At 45.1% G+C, this 22,205-nt stretch overlaps 1 protein-coding gene across 1 annotated transcript in view; it reads right to left on the bottom strand.

Moving 5' to 3' along the window:
- TMPRSS9 (transmembrane serine protease 9) overlaps window positions 1-21,688 on the bottom strand; it is an 85,838-nt gene extending 64,150 nt beyond the window's left edge. The window contains exon 1 of the mRNA XM_043502850.1: window positions 21,650-21,688. The gene's annotated coding sequence lies outside the window, so the exon portion shown is untranslated. The remainder of the gene's footprint in view (window positions 1-21,649) is intronic.
- Between the last annotated feature and the right edge of the window lie 517 nt (window positions 21,689-22,205).

Below are 22,205 nucleotides of genomic sequence, written 5' to 3'. Positions count from 1 at the left end.
CATAGGCTGCCAGCCAGCTCCTCCCAAGCGACTCTGTCAGCTTCTCCCTGTTCTTATAGGTCCTAACTCTGGGCACCTTGCTGGAACCTAACCTGCTCCCTATGGGCCTCTTCCAGCCTGATATAACCGGGCTCTTCCCTTACTCCTCTGTTCTGCGTATCCTCCCTTAAGGAATGCACAGCCCTCTCTGCTCCCCTGCAGCTGGGGTCAGTTATTATAATTATCTCCTTCACACTCAGCTGGGCAAATTGCTGGCTGGTCACATTGAATAGTGAGGCTGACTTCTCTCTAGTACTGGCTGTTTCCAGGTATTTTAGTCTTTATCATTCTAATTCCCGTATTCTTTCTGTCTCACTCAGGAGCATGCCATATGTTCTTTTCCTTGTCTCTCCTCCTGGTCTCAGTGCCATTTGGAATAACTAAGCGACTTACTAAGCGAGGAGTGGTGGGTTTAGCTGGCAGTAGCAGCAGGTGATGAGCCTTTAGCTGAACTGGACCCAGACTCCCATTGGGTGGGTGGAGCACTATGGGCACAAGTAGAACAAGAATAACTCAGCTGAGCACTAGAACTGGGAAAGACCGATCCCCCTGGGGTCACTCTGGTTGCTCCTGGGTGTTGGGAAGGAGGATCCTACAATCAAGTTTTGCAGTGGGCCCCACAGGATAAACATTGCCATTGGCAGAAAGTAGTTCCCTGGGCAAGCGTATAGTGCAGCTGCTGGGCTGGGAGGAAGTCAGTTTAGAAAGCCTTGATCCTGGCACAATGGGAGAAGTGCCAGGTACATGGGAGAATCAGATGCCCAGATGAAGAATTTCACAGGCAGCTTGCAACACACTCTCAAAAAGAGCTGGCATTCTTCCCCTTGGCAAAGCCTCCCCTGCTGTCCCCTTGCTGCCACCTGGGCAAATCTGATAGGAAAGGCAAACCTCGACTCAGCTGCCAGGCTGGGGTATATTCTGGTGGCAGCAGCTGCTGCTTTTCCATGCTTGGATCTTTTTGATTCTTTACCTTTATTCTGTTCTTCCCCACTGCCCGCTATCGGGTGACACACAGATCTTGGGGGAGGAGGGAAGAGCTGAAGTGGCCTCCCCAGGTAACAACCACTCTGAAAAAAAGAAAAAAAAAATCAGTCCCTTGGCTGCTTGGGAAGGAATGACCAATAGCCTGTGAGGCAAAGACCCATTTGTGGCTCCGTATAGTTGTGTGATGCCAACAGGGCTTATGCCTTCCTCTTGGGATTTGCTCTCAACTAGGCTCTTCGGCCTTGCTCAGATGTAACTCCACCACCGCTGGAATTTCTTTGAGGAGGCTGACAAACATTGGCTTTGCGTAGCAAACATTGAATCCAAGTTCTTAATTATTGCCACATCCAGACTCGCTGGTATGGACGGCTCAGGCAATAACTTTAGAGCAGCCCACAGAACACAGCCCACTGTTCCCTCCATTTAGCACCATGCTGTAGTTCTGAGAGGATGTCAGGGGAAGCCTGTGAGAAAAAGGGAGTCTCTCTCTCCGTCTCTCTCTTCTGCACTTTGGAAACATCTGTATGGCTTGTGCTGGCAGTCTGACCTCATGGTGGGATAATGGTTCTTTTTTCTGGGCCCTGGCTGGGGCTTCTCAGGAACCTGCTGGGTTTCATGGGGTATTAGAGTGGGGACCCCAATGGAACTGATTGCATGTCCATGAGCCGCATTCTTCATGGTGCCCTGTGTTCCCACTGCTTTCAATGCACTCTCAGCACCTCAGAGACTGCCCCTGTCTCTTCAGTTCTAGGACTAGAATCATAGAATCATAGAATCATAGAATATCAGGGTTGGAAGGGACCCCAGAAGGTCATCTAGTCCAACCCCCTGCTCAAAGCAGGACCAAGTCCCAGTTAAATCATCCTAGCCAGGGCTTTGTCAAGCCTGACCTTAAAAACCTCTAAGGAAGGAGATTCTACCACCTCCCTAGGTAACGCATTCCAGTGTTTCACCACCCTCTTAGTGAAAAAGTTTTTCCTAATATCCAATCTAAACCTCCCCCATTGCAACTTGAGACCATTACTCCTCGTTCTGTCATCTGCTACCATTGAGAACAGTCTAGAGCCATCCTCTTTGAAACCTCCTTTCAGGTAGTTGAAAGCAGCTATCAAATCCCCCCTCATTCTTCTCTTCTGCAGACTAAACAATCCCAGCTCCCTCAGCCTCTCCTCATAAGTCATGTGCTCTAGACCCCTAATCATTTTTGTTGCCCTTCGCTGTACTCTTTCCAATTTATCCACATCCTTCTTGTAGTGTGGGGCCCAAAACTGGACACAGTACTCCAGATGAGGCCTCACCAGTGTCGAATAGAGGGGAACGATCACGTCCCTCGATCTGCTCGCTATGCCCCTACTTATACATCCCAAAATGCCATTGGCCTTCTTGGCAACAAGGGCACACTGCTGACTCATATCCAGCTTCTCGTCCACTGTCACCCCTAGGTCCTTTTCCGCAGAACTGCTGCCGAGCCATTCGGTCCCTAGTCTGTAGCGGTGCATTGGATTCTTCCATCCTAAGTGCAGGACCCTGCACTTATCCTTATTGAACCTCATTAGATTTCTTTTGGCCCAATCTTCCAATTTGTCTAGGTCCTTCTGTATCCTATCCCTCCCCTCCAGCGTATCTACCACTCCTCCCAGTTTAGTATCATCCGCAAATTTGCTGAGAGTGCAATCCACACCATCCTCCAGATCATTTATGAAGATATTGAACAAAACGGGCCCCAGGACCGACCCCTGGGGCACTCCACTTGACACCGGCTGCCAACTAGACATGGAGCCATTGATCACTACCCGTTGAGCCCGACAATCTAGCCAGCTTTCTACCCACCTTATAGTGCATTCATCCAGCCCATACTTCCTTAACTTGCTGACAAGAATGCTGTGGGAGACCGTGTCAAAAGCTTTGCTAAAGTCAAGAAACAATACATCCACTGCTTTCCCTTCATCCACAGAACCAGTAATCTCATCATAAAAGGCGATTAGATTAGTCAGGCATGACCTTCCCTTGGTGAATCCATGCTGACTGTTCCTGATCACTTTCCTCTCCTCTAAGTGCTTCAGGATTGATTCTTTGAGGACCTGCTCCATGATTTTTCCAGGGACTGAGGTGAGGCTGACCGGCCTGTAGTTCCCAGGATCCTCCTTCTTCCCTTTTTTAAAGATGGGCACTACATTAGCCTTTTTCCAGTCATCCGGGACTTCCCCCGTTCGCCACGAGTTTTCAAAGATAATGGCCAAGGGCTCTGCAATCACAGCCGCCAATTCCCTCAGCACTCTCGGATGCAATTCGTCCGGCCCCATGGACTTGTGCACGTCCAGCTTTTCTAAATAGTCCCTAACCACCTCTATCTCTACAGAGGGCTGGCCATCTCTTCCCCATTTTGTGATGCCCAGCACAGCAGTCTGGGAGCTGACCTTGTTAGTGAAAACAGAGGCAAAAAAAGCATTGAGTACATTAGCTTTTTCCACATCCTCTGTCACTAGCTTGCCTCCCTCATTCAGTAAGGGGCCCACACTTTCCTTGGCTTTCTTCTTGTTGCCAACATACCTGAAGAAACCCTTCTTGTTACTCTTGACATCTCTTGCTAGCTGCAGCTCCAGGTGCGATTTGGCCCTCCTGATATCTTTCCTACATGCCCGAGCAATATTTTTATACTCTTCCCTGGTCATATGTCCAACCTTCCACTTCTTGTAAGCTTCTTTTTTATGTTTGTATGTTTGTATGTAAAGAAAGGACACCATGAGGGGAAGGAACCAAAAGAAAATGGTGTGGGGAAATCCTCAGCTGGTGTGAATTGTCATTGCCACAAGCCTGTTGATGTCAGTGGAGCAATCAACAGAGCTGGGGGTCTGCCCCAATGTGGCCTTAAAAATTAGTGTCACATAATCTGGGTGCACAAACACCACATGCCTCAATCCTCATTGTGGCACCTTAGAGACTAATAAATTTATTTGGGCATCAGCTTTTGTGGGCTAAAACCCACTTCATCAGATGCATGGAGTGGAAAATACAGGAGCAGGTATAAATACATGAAAAGATGGGAATTGCTTCTTTAGACTGACCTCACCCACTTGGTATATATGTATAATGTATAATGTGGGGACAATGATAGCCCCCTTCTAATGTGTTGTACCCTAAATCATCAATTAGTAGTGTCAGCCCTAACTCCAGCTTAACATCTGGTTTGGCTGAAAACATAGCTTTAATGCATCAATGGTTTCTCAAAGCTAAAAATAATTATGACCAACCGTAATTGTGAGGAAAAATTTAAAGAGATGTGTAAACAAAAATTGGGTGTTGTCCAAGCACTTGTTACACACTGCCCAAAAAACTGCAAATTCTCAGTTGGAAAAAAGGCTACTTCACTCTTAAAGAGTTTTTTTGTTTTTTAAATCTTGATTAAAGCAAGGACATGAAAAAAGCAATAAAAAATGAAAACCAGAAAGCATTATATAACAAATGGAAGAAAGAAGAAGAAGAGGGCAATGAATAGAAATCAGAAGTTTGAAAAGCAGGTAATTGATGAGAGAAGCTAAAGGTAATAACAAAACACCTATGGACAATAGGGTCAAGGACAACAATATATATATTTTTAAAATATATCAAAGAACTAAAGGAATCCCAGTAGCAGTATAGATCCAATAATAAATAAATGGCAATAGTAAAACTGTTAGTAATGATGCAGGAAAGACAGAAGTGTTCAGTAAATATTTTAGAAAGAAGCTGGACGATGTATCAATATCATAATGATGAAATATTTTCTTTTTCAACAGTAACTAAGGAGAATGTTAAATTGTTTATACTAAAGTTAAACATTTTAATATCTGCAGCTCTAAATAATTCACACATAAGAGTTTTGAAAGAGCTGGCTAAGGAGCTCTCCAGATCAGTGATGCTAATTTTTAATAATTCTGGAAAAATTGGGGAAATTTCAGAGGACAAGAAGAAAGCTAATGTCATGCCAATATTTAAAAACAAAACAAAAAAACGCATTAATGGGATTACTTGACTAACTATAGGCCAATCCAAGATGAAATAATGGAACTGTTGATACAGGGCAGTTAAAGAATTAAAGGTTGGAATTATAATTAATACCAATCAACATGGTTTCATGGAATTGAACTTGATATATTTCTTTGAATCTATAAGCCTGGGTGATAAATGTAACTCTGTTGATTTACTATACAGTATTTGGATTTCTGTGAGGTGTTAACTTAGTACTGCATGACATTCATGAAATCTGAACACTATACAAAATCAATGACACATATTAAGTGGTTCAGAAGTTGGCTAACTAATAGATCTTGAAAATATAGTTGTAAATAGCAATTACCAACTAGTGGAGGTGTTTTGTTGTGGGGTGTTGCAGAGATTGGATCACAGCCTGTCAAGGTTTCTTCCCCACTCTGAACTCTAGGGTACAGATGTGGGGACCTGCATGAAAGACCCTCTAAGCTTAGTCTTACCAGCTTAGGTTAAAAACTTCCCCAAGGTACAAACTTTGCCTTGTCCTTGAACCATATGCTGCCACCACCAAGTGTTTAAACAAAACAGGAAAAGAGCCCACTTGGAGACATCTTCCCCCAAAATATCCCCCCAAGCCCTACACCCCCTTTCCTGGGGAATGCTTGATAAGAATCTTCACCAATTTGTACAGGTGAACACAGACCCAAACCCTTGGATCTTAAGAACAATGAAAAAAAAATCAATCAGTGCTGATGACAAAGATCAGCAGAGAGGTCACTAATACACAGCAAGCTGACTAGTTTTAAGATGGAACTTGTTGAATGGGTTATATGGCAGGGTGGCCTGTGATAGCTGGGACTGGACTCACTGACCCAGAAGATTCCTTCCACTACTGTGTCCTACGTTCTGATGGCTCCACAGTGGCTTCACAATAGAATGGCAGAGTCAACCTTAGCTCTTATGTCAGGGCCACATCTCCATAATAAAATGGTGCATCAGTCTGACTAATATTGTCTTGTCATTTCCTTGTGCTCCACCATCTGTGCCCACTTGTTGTCTCTTATAGAGAGAGGGTTAAGGTTAGGGTTAGCTGTTTTGGGCAGGGACTTTTTGTTCTGTGTTTGTGCAGTGCCCAGCACAATGGGGTCCTGGTCCATGATGGGGCTCCTTGGTACTACTGCAATAGAAGTAGTAAGTGCATGTGAAGCACAGACATAACATCTGCAAAGGCCAGTTCTCTGGCATTGAAAGTGCCTGGCTGGGTGCGGGGTGGTACAGGTTAATGGTGATGAGCAAATCCACACATTGTATGCTTGCCCTCCTCATGGAGGCAAAGCTTCCCAGCTTCCATGTGACCTTGTGGGGAGACACACACATTAACCGGTAGTTAGGGAACTCTGGACTCACAGGCAGGATCAGAAGAACAGCTGGCACAGCAGACTCACTGCGGACACCGCACATGTGGCAGTGGCTTCTAGAACATTCAGTTCCCCATCTCACTCAGCATTTCCTCAACAGCTGTGGTTTGCTGACTCCGAATTCCAGGCTACCTCAGAAGCCATCTCACCCAGATCACTTTGACACCAATTGAATAACCCTCTTCTGCTGTTGCATCTCCCTCCGTCTGTGACATCAAGCCTTTGCTGTGAAGATGATTGTGATGCTCTAAATGAGACTATGATTGTGGCTGGGGAGTGAGAAGGGGTGGTGGTGGCAGGGCCTGATAAGGAACAGAGAGCCTTTTGTCATCCAAAGAAGTCGAGCCTTGAAAGGGGAAAAGGGAAGAAAGAGACCCAGGAAAAAAATAGAGCAGCAGAAATCGTCTCTGAAGAGAAGGGCTTTTCAGTGTTTTTTAGGAGGCGTCAGCGGCCCTTTTAAGTGAAGCTTCCCGATAAGAGACTTTAAAGGTCACCTCTTTGTGAGGAAAGACACCGAGAGAAAGAGGAGGGGGAGCTCATCTGTCCAAACTGCCTTTTTTATGGAGCTCAGCATATATTTTTCAACTGTAAATGAGTCTCTGCAGAGATAGGGTAGACACTGGCACTTTGGGCCTCCGTGTTTTGTCTGCAGTGAGTGTGTTTGTTTGCAATCTCTTGATTTGACAATTCAGATGCTACAAAGAGGAGAGAGGTAAGAAACATTTTTCCAGAGGTACCTGTGACCTAGATGCATGTGAATGAGCTCTCTCCCCCGTTGTGTCAAGGTCTTGGAGCCATCAGCTCTGTCACAGCATATTCAGATGCCAGAAAATAAGGCTCAGAGGCTGGTCTGGATACAGTGACCAAATCAGCGAGCAACAGTCACTGACGTTAACTTACTTCCGGCAGGACAACTGAAGACAACAGGACAACAGTACTGGATAGGACAACAGTAGTCTCAGAAAGACTCAGGCAGCCAAGGTGAAACTGCTGTGGAATGGATTTGTATTTGAAAACAGACACGTTTTAGAACAATTGTATCTTGGCTGCTGGTGAAGACTCACACATCGGCAAAAGATGCTTGGAGTCCTAACAGGGAATTCATATTATTGATTTCCTTAGTTAGTGTGTGGAAGAAGTGTTCAGAGAAGGATGTTTCTTCCCTCCTAAAACAATCAGTACTCATCCTCTTTGCTCCACAACTTTGCTTATTAAAGCTGCTATTCGTTGAGAGAGCGTGAGTGGTGGGGGTTAAAACACAGGGACCAGGAAAATCTAACAATGAAAAGGAATTTAAAGTCCTCTCTGCTCTTTCTCCTCCAGTGCAGCCCTGGATTTGCATCTCAGCACAAGGGATTCTCTGGGTGCCTGAAGCTGTAGTGTGCCTCAGTGATGCTGGAGGTTTACAGTCCTAACATCAGGAGATGACGCAGTACTGCTGGAGACATTATCTGAACATATCCAGCATCATTTCACCTGCCTTGATCATTCTCAGTCATGGTCAAACATAGCAACATTTCCTAGTGCAGACCAGGCCGATAGGTATTCTGTATTTGGAGGTGATTTGCACAAATTTCCCCAGCAGCTATATGTAGCTACATTTCTGGTCTACACTAGAAAGTTTTACTGGAAAAACTTCCCTTCTGTCAGCACAGCTCAAACTCAAGCATCCACTCAAAACTGAGTCCTGCTTAAAAAACAAACAAACAAACAAAAAACCTAAATTTTTGTCAGCTAAGTTAAACCAGTTACCCAAGAAAAACAAGTCATCTGCTGGCATAGTTCTACTGGCACTATGCTTGTGTGCAGGAAGAAGGATCTGTACTGGTACAACCAAGATTTGGGGTTCATGATGGATAATTGGCTGGACATGAGCTCCCAGTATAACACTGCAACCAAAAGAGCAAATGTGATCCTGGGATGAACAAATGGCAATCTCGAGTAGGAGTAGAGATGTTATTTTACCTCTGTATTTGGCCCGGGTATGACTGCTGCTGGAATCCTGTGTCCAGTTCTGGTGCCCACAATTCAAGAAGGATGTTGATAAATAGGAGAGGGGTCAGAGAACAGCCACAAAATGATTAAAGGATTAGAAAACCTGCCTTACAGTGATTGAACAGCTTGAGTCTGTTTAACTTAATAGACTGATTACAAACTATAAGTATTTTGTCACGGAGTGTGTCACTCACCACTAGACTGGGGCCTCCTCCAGGTCACTCTGGGGATTAGCTCGATGTTGATGCCCCGTCTACAGTCTGCTGTCTGCATAATGTCAGTCCTTCCCTTCAGTCTGCCTGCAGCCCCTCTCACAGCATCAGGAACTGCAGCGTCCTCTTCGTGGCTCGTGTCACTGTCCATGTTCCCCCCTTCTGGGGGAGGTTTAGCTCCTCAGTAGTCCAGACAGTTCCCCAGTGGTGACTGCAGTCAATTGTCCTGCCACTTCCCCAGTGGCGGGTGGGGGGGACCCAGGCCCACCCACGACTCTGGGTCTCAGCCCAGGGACCCTGTGGATCGCAGCTTCCTGCTGCACCTCAGATTCCTCTCTCTGCTGCTATGTCTCCCTGGGCCACTTCCCCACGGCTCTCGCACCTTCTTCACCCTTCTTCAGGGCCTGCAACTACTCCTCCTCTGCCAGTGTGAGGTGGACACCCCATCACAATGGGGAACAAATATTTAATAATGAGCTTTTCAGTGTAACAGAGAAACATATAACATGATTCAATGGCTGGAACTTGGAGCGAGACAAATTCACACTGGAAATAAGGTGTACATTTTTGACAGTGAGTGTAATTTATACAATGGGAACAATTTGCCAGTTACCATTACTGCCATTATCTAAATCTAGATTGGACGTTTTTGTAACCAACCTGCTCTAGCTATTATTTTGGGGCAGTTCTTTGTCCTGTTTTATACAAGAGGTCAGACTTGATACTCACAATTGTCCTTTTTGGCCTTGGAATCTATGAATCAATCCTCTAGCAAAAAGCCAAATATTTTGAACTCTGTCTCCAAGGGGCCCCCAGACCCAGGCAGCCAGGTGTTGGTCACACCCTGTATCTATGGGTCTCTGCAAAGAGCAAACAAACAACCTTTCCCCTCACCTAGTTAACTATGCATCACTTAGGGGAAACTGAGGCACACACCATAATCATCCAAAACATTATGAAAAATCCTAACTCTGCCACCAAGAGACAATGAAAATGATTAGATGTGGAAGCTGTGGAATGTACATTATCCTGGAGTGGGTACCCAAAAAGAGCTTTGTTTGTATGAGGTGCCACCTGATACAGCTGATGGAAGAGAAGAGCCAAGGTTTGCAGATGCAGGTGGAAACTATGGTTGAGTTCGGAGGCGATACATGGGGAGGAACATGGGGTCAAGTTCCTTCCCAGATTTCTGCTTGGCCTCCCTGGGGGGAAGGGAGAGGGGTTCAGTCCTTCTTCCACTGTGCCTCTGCATGCTGGCCCCTGTCCCTGTCAGCCAGGCCCGGGCAGGGAGCAGAAGTTGTGGAACCAGCCACTTCTCACGCCAGCTGCTCTGGGTTGCTGCTCTGTGCAGTGCAGTGGCTGTCTGAGAGAGAGTCTGATAGGGGAGGTGGCGGCAGGCTACTCCCTGCCTGGTCCCGGCTGCCAGGGAGAGCAGCCGATCATGTTGCGGGAGGAGGCACAGTGTGAGAAGGACAGAGCTCCCTCTTCCAGCAGGTAACTCTGGTGGGGCAGGGAGAACATGGCAGACGGGGTTGCTGGACAGAGGAGACACATGGGGCAGTCACATGTCCTCCCCTTTAGATTGTGTCCCCCCCACCCAGTATGGGGAGGCATAAGTCATCTATGGTTGAGTTTCAAAGGGGATTTGAGCAGATGCTGGAGGGAAGGCTGAAGGGAAAAGTCAAGACTTGCAGATACAAGCTGAACTGTAGAACTGTGAAGGGAGACTGCTGGGTGAGGAAAGTGGCCAGTGGAATCATGTGACTACAGGAACCAGGCAGAGGAAAAGACTGGCTAGTAAAGGAGAAACAGAGCTCAGGAACAGGTTTGCTGAGTTGGAAAATGAAGAAGGGGCACAGCTGGGAGTTGTGGTGGATCACAGCCTCAACATGAGTCAACAATGCTATGCTGATGCAAGGAAAGCAAATGCAATTTTAGGTTGTATTAACAGAGGCATAGCATGGAAGGTGATAGTACTGCTCTGTTCGGCGCGGGCTCAGCTGGAGTACTGTGTCCAATTTTGGTCACCAATGTATAGAAAGGATGTAGAAAAACTGGAAAGGATCCAGAGGCAAGCGACAAAGACGATCAAAAGGATGGAATGCAAACCATACGAGCAATGGCTGAAGGAACTGGGTATGTTTAGTTTGGAAAAGAGGAGAGTGGGGGGGGATATGAAAGCGGTCTTCACTTATTTAAAAGGCTACCATGAAAAAGATGGAGAAAAATTGTTCTCTCTTGCCACAGAGGGCACGACAAGAGGCAATGGGTTCAAACTATGGCATAGCAGAATTAGATTAAATCTCAGGAAAAAACTTCCTAACTGTAAGAACAGTAGGACAATGGAACAGACTGCCTAGGGAGGTCATGGAAGCTCCTTCACTGGAAGTTTTTAAACGGAGGCTGGATAGCCATCTGTCTGGGATGGTTTAGACACAAAAAATCCTGCATTTTGGCAGGTGGTTAGAATAGATGACTCTTGTGGTCCCTTCTAACCCTGTGATTCTATGATGCTATAATTCTAAGTGAATCAGATGTTATAGGGATAACAGAAACACGGTGGAATAGTAAAAAGAAAAGGAGTACTTGTGGCACCTTAGAGACTAACAAATTTATTAGAGCATAAGCTTTCGTGAGCTACAGCTCGCTTCATCGGATGCATTTGGTGGAAAAAACAGAGGAGAGATTTATATACACACACAAAGAGAACACGAAACAATGGGTTTATCATACACACTGGAAGGAGAGTGATCACTTAAGATAAGCCATCACCAGCAGCGGGGGGGGGGGGGGAAGGGGGAAAGGAGGAAAACCTTTCATGGTGACAAGCAAGGTAGGCTATTTCCAGCAGTTAACAAGAATATCAGAGGAACAGTGGGGGGTGGGGTGGGAGGGAGAAATACCATGGGGAAATAGTTTTACTTTGTGTAATGACTCATCCATTCCCAGTCTCTATTCAAGCCTAAGTTAATTGTATCCAGTTTGCAAATTAATCCCAATTCAGCAGTCTCTCGTTGGAGTCTGTTTTTGAAGCTTTATTGTTGAAGGATAGCCACTCTTAGGTCTGTGATTGAGTGACCAGAGAGATTGAAGTGTTCTCCAACTGGTTTTTGAATGTTATAATTCTTGACGTCTGATTTGTGTCCATTCATTCTTTTACGTAGAGACTGTCCAGTTTGGCCAATGTACATGGCAGAGGGGCATTGCTGGCACATGATGACATATATCACATTGGTAGATGCGCAGGTGAACGAGCCTCTGATAGTGTGGCTGATGTGATTAGGCCCTATGATGGTATCCTCTGAATAGATATGTGGACAGAGTTGGCAACGGGCTTTGTTGCAAGGATAGGTTCCTGGGTTAGTGGTTCTGTTGTGTGGTGTGTGGTTGCTGGTGAGTATTTGCTTCAGATTGGGGGGCTGTCTGAAAGCAAGGACTGTGAGAGTGTCTCCCAAGATCTGTGAGAGTGATGGGTCGTCCTTCAGGATAGGTTGTAGATCCTTGATGATGCGTTGGAGAGGTTTTAGTTGGGGGCTGAAGGTGATGACTAGTGGCGTTCTGTTATTTTCTTTGTTGGGCCTGTCCTGTAGTAGGTGACTTCTGGGGACTCTTCTGGCTCTGTCAATCTGTTTCTTCACTTCAGCAGGTGGGTATTGTAGTTGTCGGAATGCATGATAGAGATCTTGTAGGTGTTTGTCTCTGTCTGAGGGGTTGGAGCAAATGCGGTTATATCGTAGCGCTTGGCTGTAGACAATGGATCGAGTGGTATGATCTGGATGAAAGCTAGAGGCATGTAGGTAGGAATAGCGGTCAGTAGGTTTCCGATATAGGGTGGTGTTTATGTGACCATCGCTTATTAGCACCGTAGTGTCCAGGAAGTGGATCTCTTGTGTGGACTGGTCCAGGCTGAGGTTGATGGTGGGATGGAAATTGTTGAAATCCTGGTGGAATTCTTCAAGAGCTTCTTTTCCATGGGTCCAGATGACGAAGATGTCATCAATGTAGCTCAAGTAGAGTAGGGGCATTAGGGGACGAGAGCTGAGGAAGCGTTGTTCTAAGTCAACCATAAAAATGTTGGCATACTGTGGGGCCATGCGGGTACCCATCGCAGTGCCGCTGATTTGAAGGTATACATTGTCCCCAAATGTGAAATAGTTATGGGTCAGGACAAAGTCACAAAGTTCAGCCACCAGGTTAGCCGTGACAGTATCGGGGATACTGTTCCTGACGGCTTGTAGTCCATCTTTGTGTGGGAATGTTGGTGTAGAGGCTTCTACATCCATAGTGGCTAGGATGGTGTTTTTAGGAAGATCACCAATGGACTGTAGTTTCCTCAGGAAGTCAGTGGTGTCTCGAAGATAGCTGGGAGTGCTGGTAACGAAGGGCCTGAGGAGGGAGTCTACATAGCCAGACAATCCTGCTGTCAGGGTGCCAATGCCTGAGATGATGGGGCGTCCAGGATTTCCAGGTTTATGGATCTTGGGTAGCAGATAGAATACCCCAGGTCGGGGCTCCAGGGGTGTGTCTGTGCGGATTTGTTCTTGTGCTTTTTCAGGGAGTTTCTTGAGCAAATGCTATAGTAGTCATGGCTGGAGCACAGGTATTGAAGGGTATGTGCTGTTCAGGAAAGACAGGAATAAAGGTAAAGGTGGTGGAGTAGCTCTGTATATTAATGATGACATAGACTGTAAAGAAATTAGAAATGATGGAATGGATAAAATGAATCTGTTTGGGAAAGAAAGCTACTTGAGGTTCCCCTGGGCTAGTGCTTGGGGTGTGCTACAGACCCCCAGGATCTGATCTGGATCTGGATAGATACCTCTTTAATGTTTTTAATTACATAAATACTACTGGGAATTGTGTGATTATGGGAGACTTTAATTTCCCAGCTATAGACTGGAGGACAAATGCTACTAATAGTATCAGGGCCCAGATATTCCTGGATGTGATAACTGACAGATTTCTTCATCAAATAGTTGCTGAACCAACAAAAGGTGTTGCCATTTTAGATTTGCTACTGGTGAGTTGTGAGGGCCTCACAGAAGAACTGGTTCTAGAGGGCAACCTTGGTTCAACTGATCATGAGCAAATTCAGTTTAAAATAAATGGAAGGATAAACAAAAATAGATCTGCAACTAGGGGCCTTGATTTCAAAAGGGCAAACTTTAAAAAATGAAGGGAATTAATTAGGGAAGGGAATGGACCAAAGAACTCAAGGATCTAAATGAGGAGGAAGCTTGGAGTTTAAGTCAAAGTTCACAGAATATAATAGAATCATAGAATATTAGGGTTGGAAGAGACCTCAGGAGGTCATCTAGTCCAACCCCCTGCTCAAAGCAGGACCAACACCAACTAAATCATCCCAGCCAGGGCTTTGTCAAGCTGGACCTTAAAAACCTGTAAGGATGGAGATTCCACCACCTCCCTAGGTAACCCATTCCAGGGCTTCACTATCCTCCTAGTGAAATAGAGTTTTGAACTATCCAACCTAGACCTCTCCCACCGCAACTTGAGACCATTGCTTCTTGTTCTGTCATCTGGCACAGTGAGAACAGCCAAGATCCATCCTCTTTGGAACCCCCTTTCAGGTAGTTGAAGGCTGCTATCAAATCCCCCCTCACTCTTCTCTTCTGCAGACTAAGTAAGCCCAGTTCCCTCAGCCTCTCCTAGTAAATCATGTACTCCAGCCCCCTAATCCGTTTTGTTTCCTCCACTGAACTCTCTTCAATTTGTCCACATCCCTTCTGTAGTGGAGGGACAAAAACTGGACACAATACTCCAGGTGTGGCCTCACCAGTGCCGAATAGAGGGGAATAATCACTTCCCTCGATCTGCTGGCAATGCTCCTACTAATACAGCCCAATATGCCATTGGCCTTCTTGGCAACAAGGGCACACTGCTGACTCATATCCAGCTTCTCATCCACTGTAATCCCCAGGTCCTTTTTTGCAGAACTGCTGCTTAGCCAGTCGGTCCCCAGCCTGTAGCGGTGCATGGGATTCTTCCGTCCTCAGTGCAGGACTCTGCACTTGTCCTTGTTGAACCTCATCAGATTTCTTTTGACTCAATCCTCCAATTTGTCTAGGTCACTCTGGACCTTATCCCTACCCTCCAGCATATCTACCTCTCCTTCAAGATTAGTTGCAGAAGCTAGCTAGAGCCTGCATCCCAAACAAGGGGAAAAAATTGTAGGGAAGGGTTGCAGACCAAGCTGGATGAACAAGCATCTCAAACAGGTGATTAAGAGAAAGCAGTAAGCCTACAAGGTATGGAAGGTGGGATGGATCAGCAAGGAAAGATATCACTTTGAGGTCACCAAGCATAGGGAAGGAGTGAGAACCGCCAAGAGCCCAGCAGAATGGACCTGGCAAAGAGAATTAAAACAACAGTAAAATGTTCTATGGCCATGTAAATAAAATGTAAACAAGGAAAGAAGAAGTGGGAGCGCTGAAACTCAAACAACTTAATGGGAGTAAACTCCTTCCAAGACTATTAAAGGAACTGACACATGAAATTGCCAGCCCAATAGCAAGGATTTTTAAGGAATCTCTAAACTCAGGGGTCGTATCCAATGACTGGAGAATTGCTAATATAGTTCCTATTTTTTAGAAAGGGGAAAAAAGTGATCTGGGAAACTACAGGCCTGTTAGTGTGACCTCAATTGTATTCAAGGTCTTGGAACAAATTTTGAATGAGAAAGTAGTTAAGGACATAGCGGTAAACGGTATTGACCCAGGTTGAGGTGTCATTAGAGGAGGTTTTTTGAACAAATTCATAAACTAAACAGTAATAAGTCACCAGGACCAGAAGGTATTCACCAAAGAGTTCTGAAGGAACTCAAATGTGAAATTGCAGAACTACTAACTGTGATATGTAACCTATAATTTAAATCATCTTCTGTGCTAGATGACTGGAGGATAGCCAATGTGATGCTAAGTTTTAAAAAAGGCTCTGGAGGTGATCCTGGCAATTACAGGCCAATAAGCCTAACTTCAGTACCGGGCAAACTGGTTGAAACTATAGTAAAGAACAGAATTATCAGACACATAGATGAACATAATTTGTTGGAAATAGTCAATATGGTTTTTGTAAAGAGAAATCATGTCTCACCAATCTACTAGAATTCTTTGAGGGGGATCAACAAGCATGTGGTAAGGGTCATCCAGTGGATATAGTGTACTTAGATTTTCAGAAAGCATTTGACAAAGTCCCTCACCAAAGGTTCTTAAGCAAAGTAAGCTGTCATTGGATAAGAGGAAAAGTCCTCTCATGGATCAGTAACTCGCTAAAAGACAGGAAACAAAGGGTAGGGATAGATGGTCAGTTTTCAGAATGGAGAGAGGTAAATAGTGGGGTCCCCCAGGAGTCTGTACTGGGACAAGTACTTTTCAACATATTCATAAATGATCTGGAAAAAGGGGTAAACAGTGAAGTGGCAAAATTTGCAGATAATACAAAAATACTCAAGATAGTTAAGTCCAAAGCAGACTGCGAATAGTTACAAAGGGATTTCACAAAACTGGGTGACTGGGCAATAAAAAGGCAGATGAAAATCAATGTTGATAAATGCAAAGTAATGCACATTAGAAAACGTAACAATATACATATACAATAATGGGGTCTAAATTAGCTGTTACCACTCAAGGAAGATATCTTGAAATCATTGTGGATAGTTCTCTGAAAACATCCACTCAATGTGAGGCGGAAGTCAAAAAAGCTAACAGAATGTTGGGAATCATTAAGAAAGGGGTAGATAAGACACAAAATATCAGGTGTCATAGTGAGATAGTGAACAAACCTGCCACCTGGAAGAGCTAGGTTTGAATCCTAACAATGAGTTTAGTGCTCACATCCCTGTCCCTATTCGTCACATCACAAACCCATCACATTATGGCACAACTGAACAGTAGGGCTCAAAAACCAGGCCTGGAACACACAGAGGTTCTACAGGTCAAGACTGAGGTGCATCAGCAGAGTTGGTGGGGAGCCCAGGTCTAGAATACATGAAGTGTGCTGTAATAATTGGGCCTACACATTTACCCTAACTGTGAGTTCAGCTGTAGGAAGTAAGTGAAAGTTTACAGGATGTCCCAATAACCTAGAGTAATAAATGTTGATGAGAAAAGGCATGAAAGGGAGACAGAAAAACTGAATTTGTCCAAACAAAAAGGCCTCCTGGTAGAACTCAAGGACTGTGTTAAGATCCTGCCAGATAAAGAAGAGAAATTGAGGACTGAAAATTAATAAACAAAAATTGGTGTGTCAGAAATTAAGCCTAATTGGTGGACAAAATAATGAGGGGACAGGCTATTCCACCCATCATTCCCTGATGGGGTCCTTGAAAGGAAACTTTGGGGAGAACAATTAGCTACTGGAGAGGGCTTCACCCCCATGGCTGCCACCCCCACCACTCCTGGGACCCTGGACCTTCTTCATCCTAATTCTGAGAGCTGTCCTGACCAAACTGGGCTGGAGACAGGGAGCCTGATGACATTGCCAGCCTGATGACATCACCAGCAGAATCCCAACCAGCACCTGGGATGTGAGACTTTGTCTCCTTGCATCCCAATGCGTCCTTTTCCTTCCCTCCCTTATTTCTTCTCTTTCTAGCCCTCTCTTTTGGCCTCTGTCTGACAAGAGCCTGGCTTGGCCAGCCCAGGCTGCATAGTTTGCAACACTGCTGTAAGCCTGTGACCAGAGAGGCAGCTCAAAGCGATGCCCTAAACAGCCCGGTGCTGGTACAAGTTTGCCAGGTCTTGGAGTAGCTCATCACACCATGGACTGGGCCTGTGTTTTTCCAGCAGGGAGGTGACAAGTGGGAGTCAGCACCAGAGACAGAAGCTACGTTTTCGATCTATGCTGGGCTTGTCTCTCCCCTGTTGTGAGGGTCTGTCTGATTTTGTCTGCTAGGAAATGGGATCGGACTTCACCACCACCACCAGCTCCAGCCCATCTCCCCTAACTTCCTCTGTTTCCCCCCAATTAGACAATTAGTACCATCTGTGATACCATCTACGAGACTGTCTAAAGACTCTTGTCAGCTAGAGGAAAAGGGGACACTGTGACAAAGAAAGCCTGATTTAATACCTTACATTTCAAATGCTCTGTTTTCCCTTCTTTTCCCTATCTTTAGTAAAAGGTTAAAAAAACAATGGCATGTTTGCCAGGGGACTGAGCAGGCTGAGGTGTCTGGGCACCCAATCCCAACCTTGTGTAAAACTGTTTAATGTAGGACAGTGGCTGGGCTAGTCAACGTCTTTGCCCCACATATTCCATTTACATGAATACAAGACATGTTGCAGGCCAGATTGATCCAGGGCTCACAAACTCTCGCTCTTGTCTGGAATCTCAAATGAGTCAAATGGAATCTGGTTGCATAGAACAGTCCATGTCTCAGTGAGAAAGGGCAAAAGCGCAGTACACAGATTAACTGATAAAAAGTCACTCAATCCTGGGCTAACATAGCCTGTGCTACATGTGGCAGCTAACTCCGTATTTCATGAATCATTCTGCTGGCTCCAGATTTTGTGCAATGGAGTTTTAGGTTTTCTTGTCCCTCACTGGGTCCAAAGGCTCCACTAAAACTGATGGGATTATACAGCTTCTCAAAGGCTGTAGGGATCCCCTCTGAAATGTACAGACAGCTAGGCTGAAAGAAGGATGATTAAACAGGGCTTGCAGGGTCTTTGACTCCTATGCTAGAGGCTCTTTTTTACTGATAAAAAAATGAATTCCCCTAAACACGAACAGCTCTGTAGCTGCCATAGTGAGCAATCTACTAATAACCCCCATGTGCTGTGTGGAGTTAACAGTTCCTGGCTCTTTATAATAAGTGCTTTGATCGTGATCCACAGACATGCTGGGTCAACACCAAGCATGCATATTGCAGATATATTCTGACAAATCCTTTTCCCTTAACAAAACTAAGTGACGTGTGACTCTAAAAATGGCCTTGGAGGTCTCCTTGTTTACTGCCCCTCTCAATCTCCAAACTTTGCTCAGTTTACAAGTAAAAATATTTTTTTCCTCTACCTGCCAGTCCCGCAACCTCAGCCTGGGATTGGAGAATCATGTTGGGTTTGTCTCTGGCTCTCATATTGTCACCAGTAACAATGGTTCTGAGATCAGTTACACCTGTTCAAATTCAGCATCTTCAAATTCTCTATCTAGAGTGCAACTCTGAATTGGCACCTGCAGTTGGTATTTACAAAAAAATTCTGTTGAGTATGAGAGAGCTAGACTGTACTCCAACTCCCTGTCCCATTACTGTGTGGTTCCATAGGGCTATATACACAATAAAGAGCTAGAACACTGAATACACACAGGGAACACATCTGTAGAGTAAGACAATGCCATTTTTGCCTAGTAAGTTTTCAAAATAGAACCACAATTTAAGCCTCTGCTTTCCAGCCTATGAACTAAACACATTAGTGTTGAAAATAGCTCATTTGCTTAAATAACTTCTAAACCCACATGCCTCCTTTGGGTCACAGCCCCTTTCCCCCTCCGCTCAGAATGTCTGTCCTAATATAAAGAATGAGGAGGAAATTCTGACTCCACTGAAGTCAGTGTAACTTTTAGAGTGGTAGCCATGTTAGTCTGTGTCAGCAAAAATAACGAGGAGTCCTTGTGGCACCTTAGAGATTAACAAATTTATTTGGGCGTAAGCTTTTGTGGGTTAGAACCCACTTCATCAGATGCATCTGATGAAGTGGGTTCTAACCCATGAGAGCTTATGCCCAAATAAATTAGTTAGTCTCTAAGGTGCCACAAGGACTCCTCGTTATTTTTAGTGTACGTTTTGTCACTGACATCAGTGGAGCCAAGATTTCACCCTAGAACATTAAGGGCTTAACTGGAGGGCCCCACCTTGTGGATAAACAGGAGAATTGACTGACATACAAATTAGCAGCAGTGTTTACACTTCATCTTCACATAGGCTCAATTTGTTTTCAAGTTTGATGGTTTATTGATAGATGTTTATTAGCACATACATCCTGTATAGGCTGGGCAGTGTACTTTGCAATGAGCGCACCCACAAGGGTAGAGCTACCTAGAACCCAGGTGACTTCACTTCAGGAACTGGACGCAAAATAGGAGTTAAATCGGGTGATTGGAATCAGCATCAGTTGAGTCAGTGGGAGTTTTTAGTGGGACTTCTATGGTAGGATCAGACTCCAGATATTTTGATATTGCATAATGTCCATCTCAGAGTCTAGAGAAAGGTTTGGACTTGGCCCCTGAGAACTTACCACTGGGACCAACCTTTGAACTGTCCAGTCAAACCCACCCCAGAATGTACTAACCCAGCTCAGCTCTTCACAAAGAAGTGATGTGATGCTGGCCTTGAGGATGATGCAGCTCTGAGGCAGGGCCATTCACACACAGGGCAAGACTGGCTCAAAGCCAAGAGATTCTGGAGAATGCTTGAAAATACAGAGTGCTTCAACTCTCAGCCAGTCCTCTTCTGCTGACAGGCTCTGCACCCTCACCCTAACAAAGCAGGTCATGTACTGACTCAAGTCCTAGCTGTAAATACAGAAACTATGCACAGTACTTGGTTGTTCTACTTCCCAGTTAGTTATTGACTATACTCAATCCAATGCTCATGCTATCCAGTACCCACATCATACCAGTACCCATACTAATGTCAATATGCTTTACAATCCCGAGTTTATTCCACATGTGCATGTTGAACATATTTAATACATTTATTGATTTTCCCATTATCTATATTGACTACTCTTAACATTGTATTTTTATTTCCAATAAAATTTGTATTTCCTTTGAATTTGAATGGTTATAATGCTGTGCACCTTTTAAGTGTTGTATACCTTGATTTGTGGCTTCCAGCACTACTAGTACTGCCGTCCTTTCTTAGCTAAGGCATTCCAAAGAGAGGTCAGAAACAGCATTTTCCAAAGAAACCAAGGCTCTTTTCTGGCAGCCAGGCTCTAGAAATGCTGGAAAGTGACACCGCCTGCCGGCTTATTACCAAACATGAAATTCCTTGGAAAGATCCATAGCTGGGGAGCTTGGCAACGAGATGCCTTATTTCCCTGGATCATCAACAGGCGTTAAAATGCCATTCGTGCCTTTGCAAATCTCCCCAGCATTGCTAATATGCAAGCGAACGATCCCATTAAAACTAGATGTGTACCCTCCTCCCACTTACAGGTGTAACAAACACAGAAACCAACTCTTCTGATCCAGTAAATATTCCATTGTTAAGGAAAATTACTTATCCTTAAGTGACTGGGAAATACTGGCACCTTAGTACTAAGTTATTGACATGTAACACATTAAAACATTTTTAAATAAAATAAAATAAAACAAAATAAAAGCAACCTATTAATATGCAAGAACTTCAGCAATTAACGTCTGGTTCCCCAATACCAATCAAACAGCCCGGCTCTCTCTATGCCTCGGTTTATTCTTTAGAGAGGAGCTGCTCTTGGTGCCCTGTTCAGGCAGGGGAGCTGTTCCTAATCTTGAAATCTCTCGGCTCAGAGAGCAAGAAATTAGCGAGCTTTGTGGAGAAAGAGACAAGGCGTGAAGGAGCCTCCCAACCATCCAATCGCTCCAATAACTACTGCAGACTTCTGCTGGGGGTCACTTGAAAAACAGTCCGAGTTTACTTTTTCCTATTGTACGTTGCAGAGTGTGTGCAGCTCAGAAAACAGTGCAACAAGAAACGTTTCAGAGTAGCAGCCGTGTTAGTCTGTGTTCCCAAAAAGAAAAGGAGGACTTGTGGCACCTTAGAGACTAACACATTTATTTGAGCATAAGCTTTCGTGAGCTACAGCTCACTTCATCGGATGCATCCGATGAAGTGAGCTGTAGCTCAGGAAAGCTTATGCTCTAATAAATTTGTTAGTCTCTCAGGTGCCACAAGTCCTCCTTTTCTTTCAACAAGAAACCGGCAGCGTTAGTGAGAACTCATCCAGGAATCACCAGCTTGGCTCCAGCTATGCAACGATGCTAACCTGCAGGGAAATGAAGAGTGACTTTTAGAAAGTTGCAGTAACTCACCTGCTTTGCTCTGCCTCTTTCCGCGGAGGTGTTTTCCCCTAGAAAAGCCCTTTCGTCCAGCGCCGGTGCCTCCCCATAAGCTCCGCTCCCTCACTGCCTGCTCAGTTACACGAGCTGAGAGATGTCTGCTGGGGAGAGGGGGGGGGAGGTGGGGGCCGGGAGTTTACATAGGGATCTTTTTACCTTCACAGTAGCTGCGTGTAGCAGGAAGCACCATTAGCCCCATGTCCCAGGTGGGGAGAACCTCTCCTAGGGTCACCCAGGAAATCCAGGTGTCCCTTAGCAGCAGCTAGCACCCTAGCCACTGGGCCAGCCTCCCTCTCTGCCCCATTGCGCTGGGAAGATGAAAATCATCTGAAAATCCATGAGAAACTGGCAGGTTCTTTTGCCCTAAATTCTTGCAGCCCAGCATGACACTGTTAGTAACTATTGCTCCCACTGAGCAGTGCTTTGAGTTGTGACCCACCAGAACCCACCCTATAGCCAGAGACGAGAGACCTTTGGTTCATCTGATCAGACTGCCAAAAGTTTCAGAAAAGAGTGGAAGGAAGAATGC

Source organism: Dermochelys coriacea, chromosome 25 (assembly GCF_009764565.3).
Source record: "Dermochelys coriacea isolate rDerCor1 chromosome 25, rDerCor1.pri.v4, whole genome shotgun sequence".
NCBI lineage: Eukaryota > Metazoa > Chordata > Testudines > Dermochelyidae > Dermochelys > Dermochelys coriacea.
Note: the sequence above shows the minus strand (reverse complement) of the source record. Positions and strands in the feature narration are given on the sequence as shown.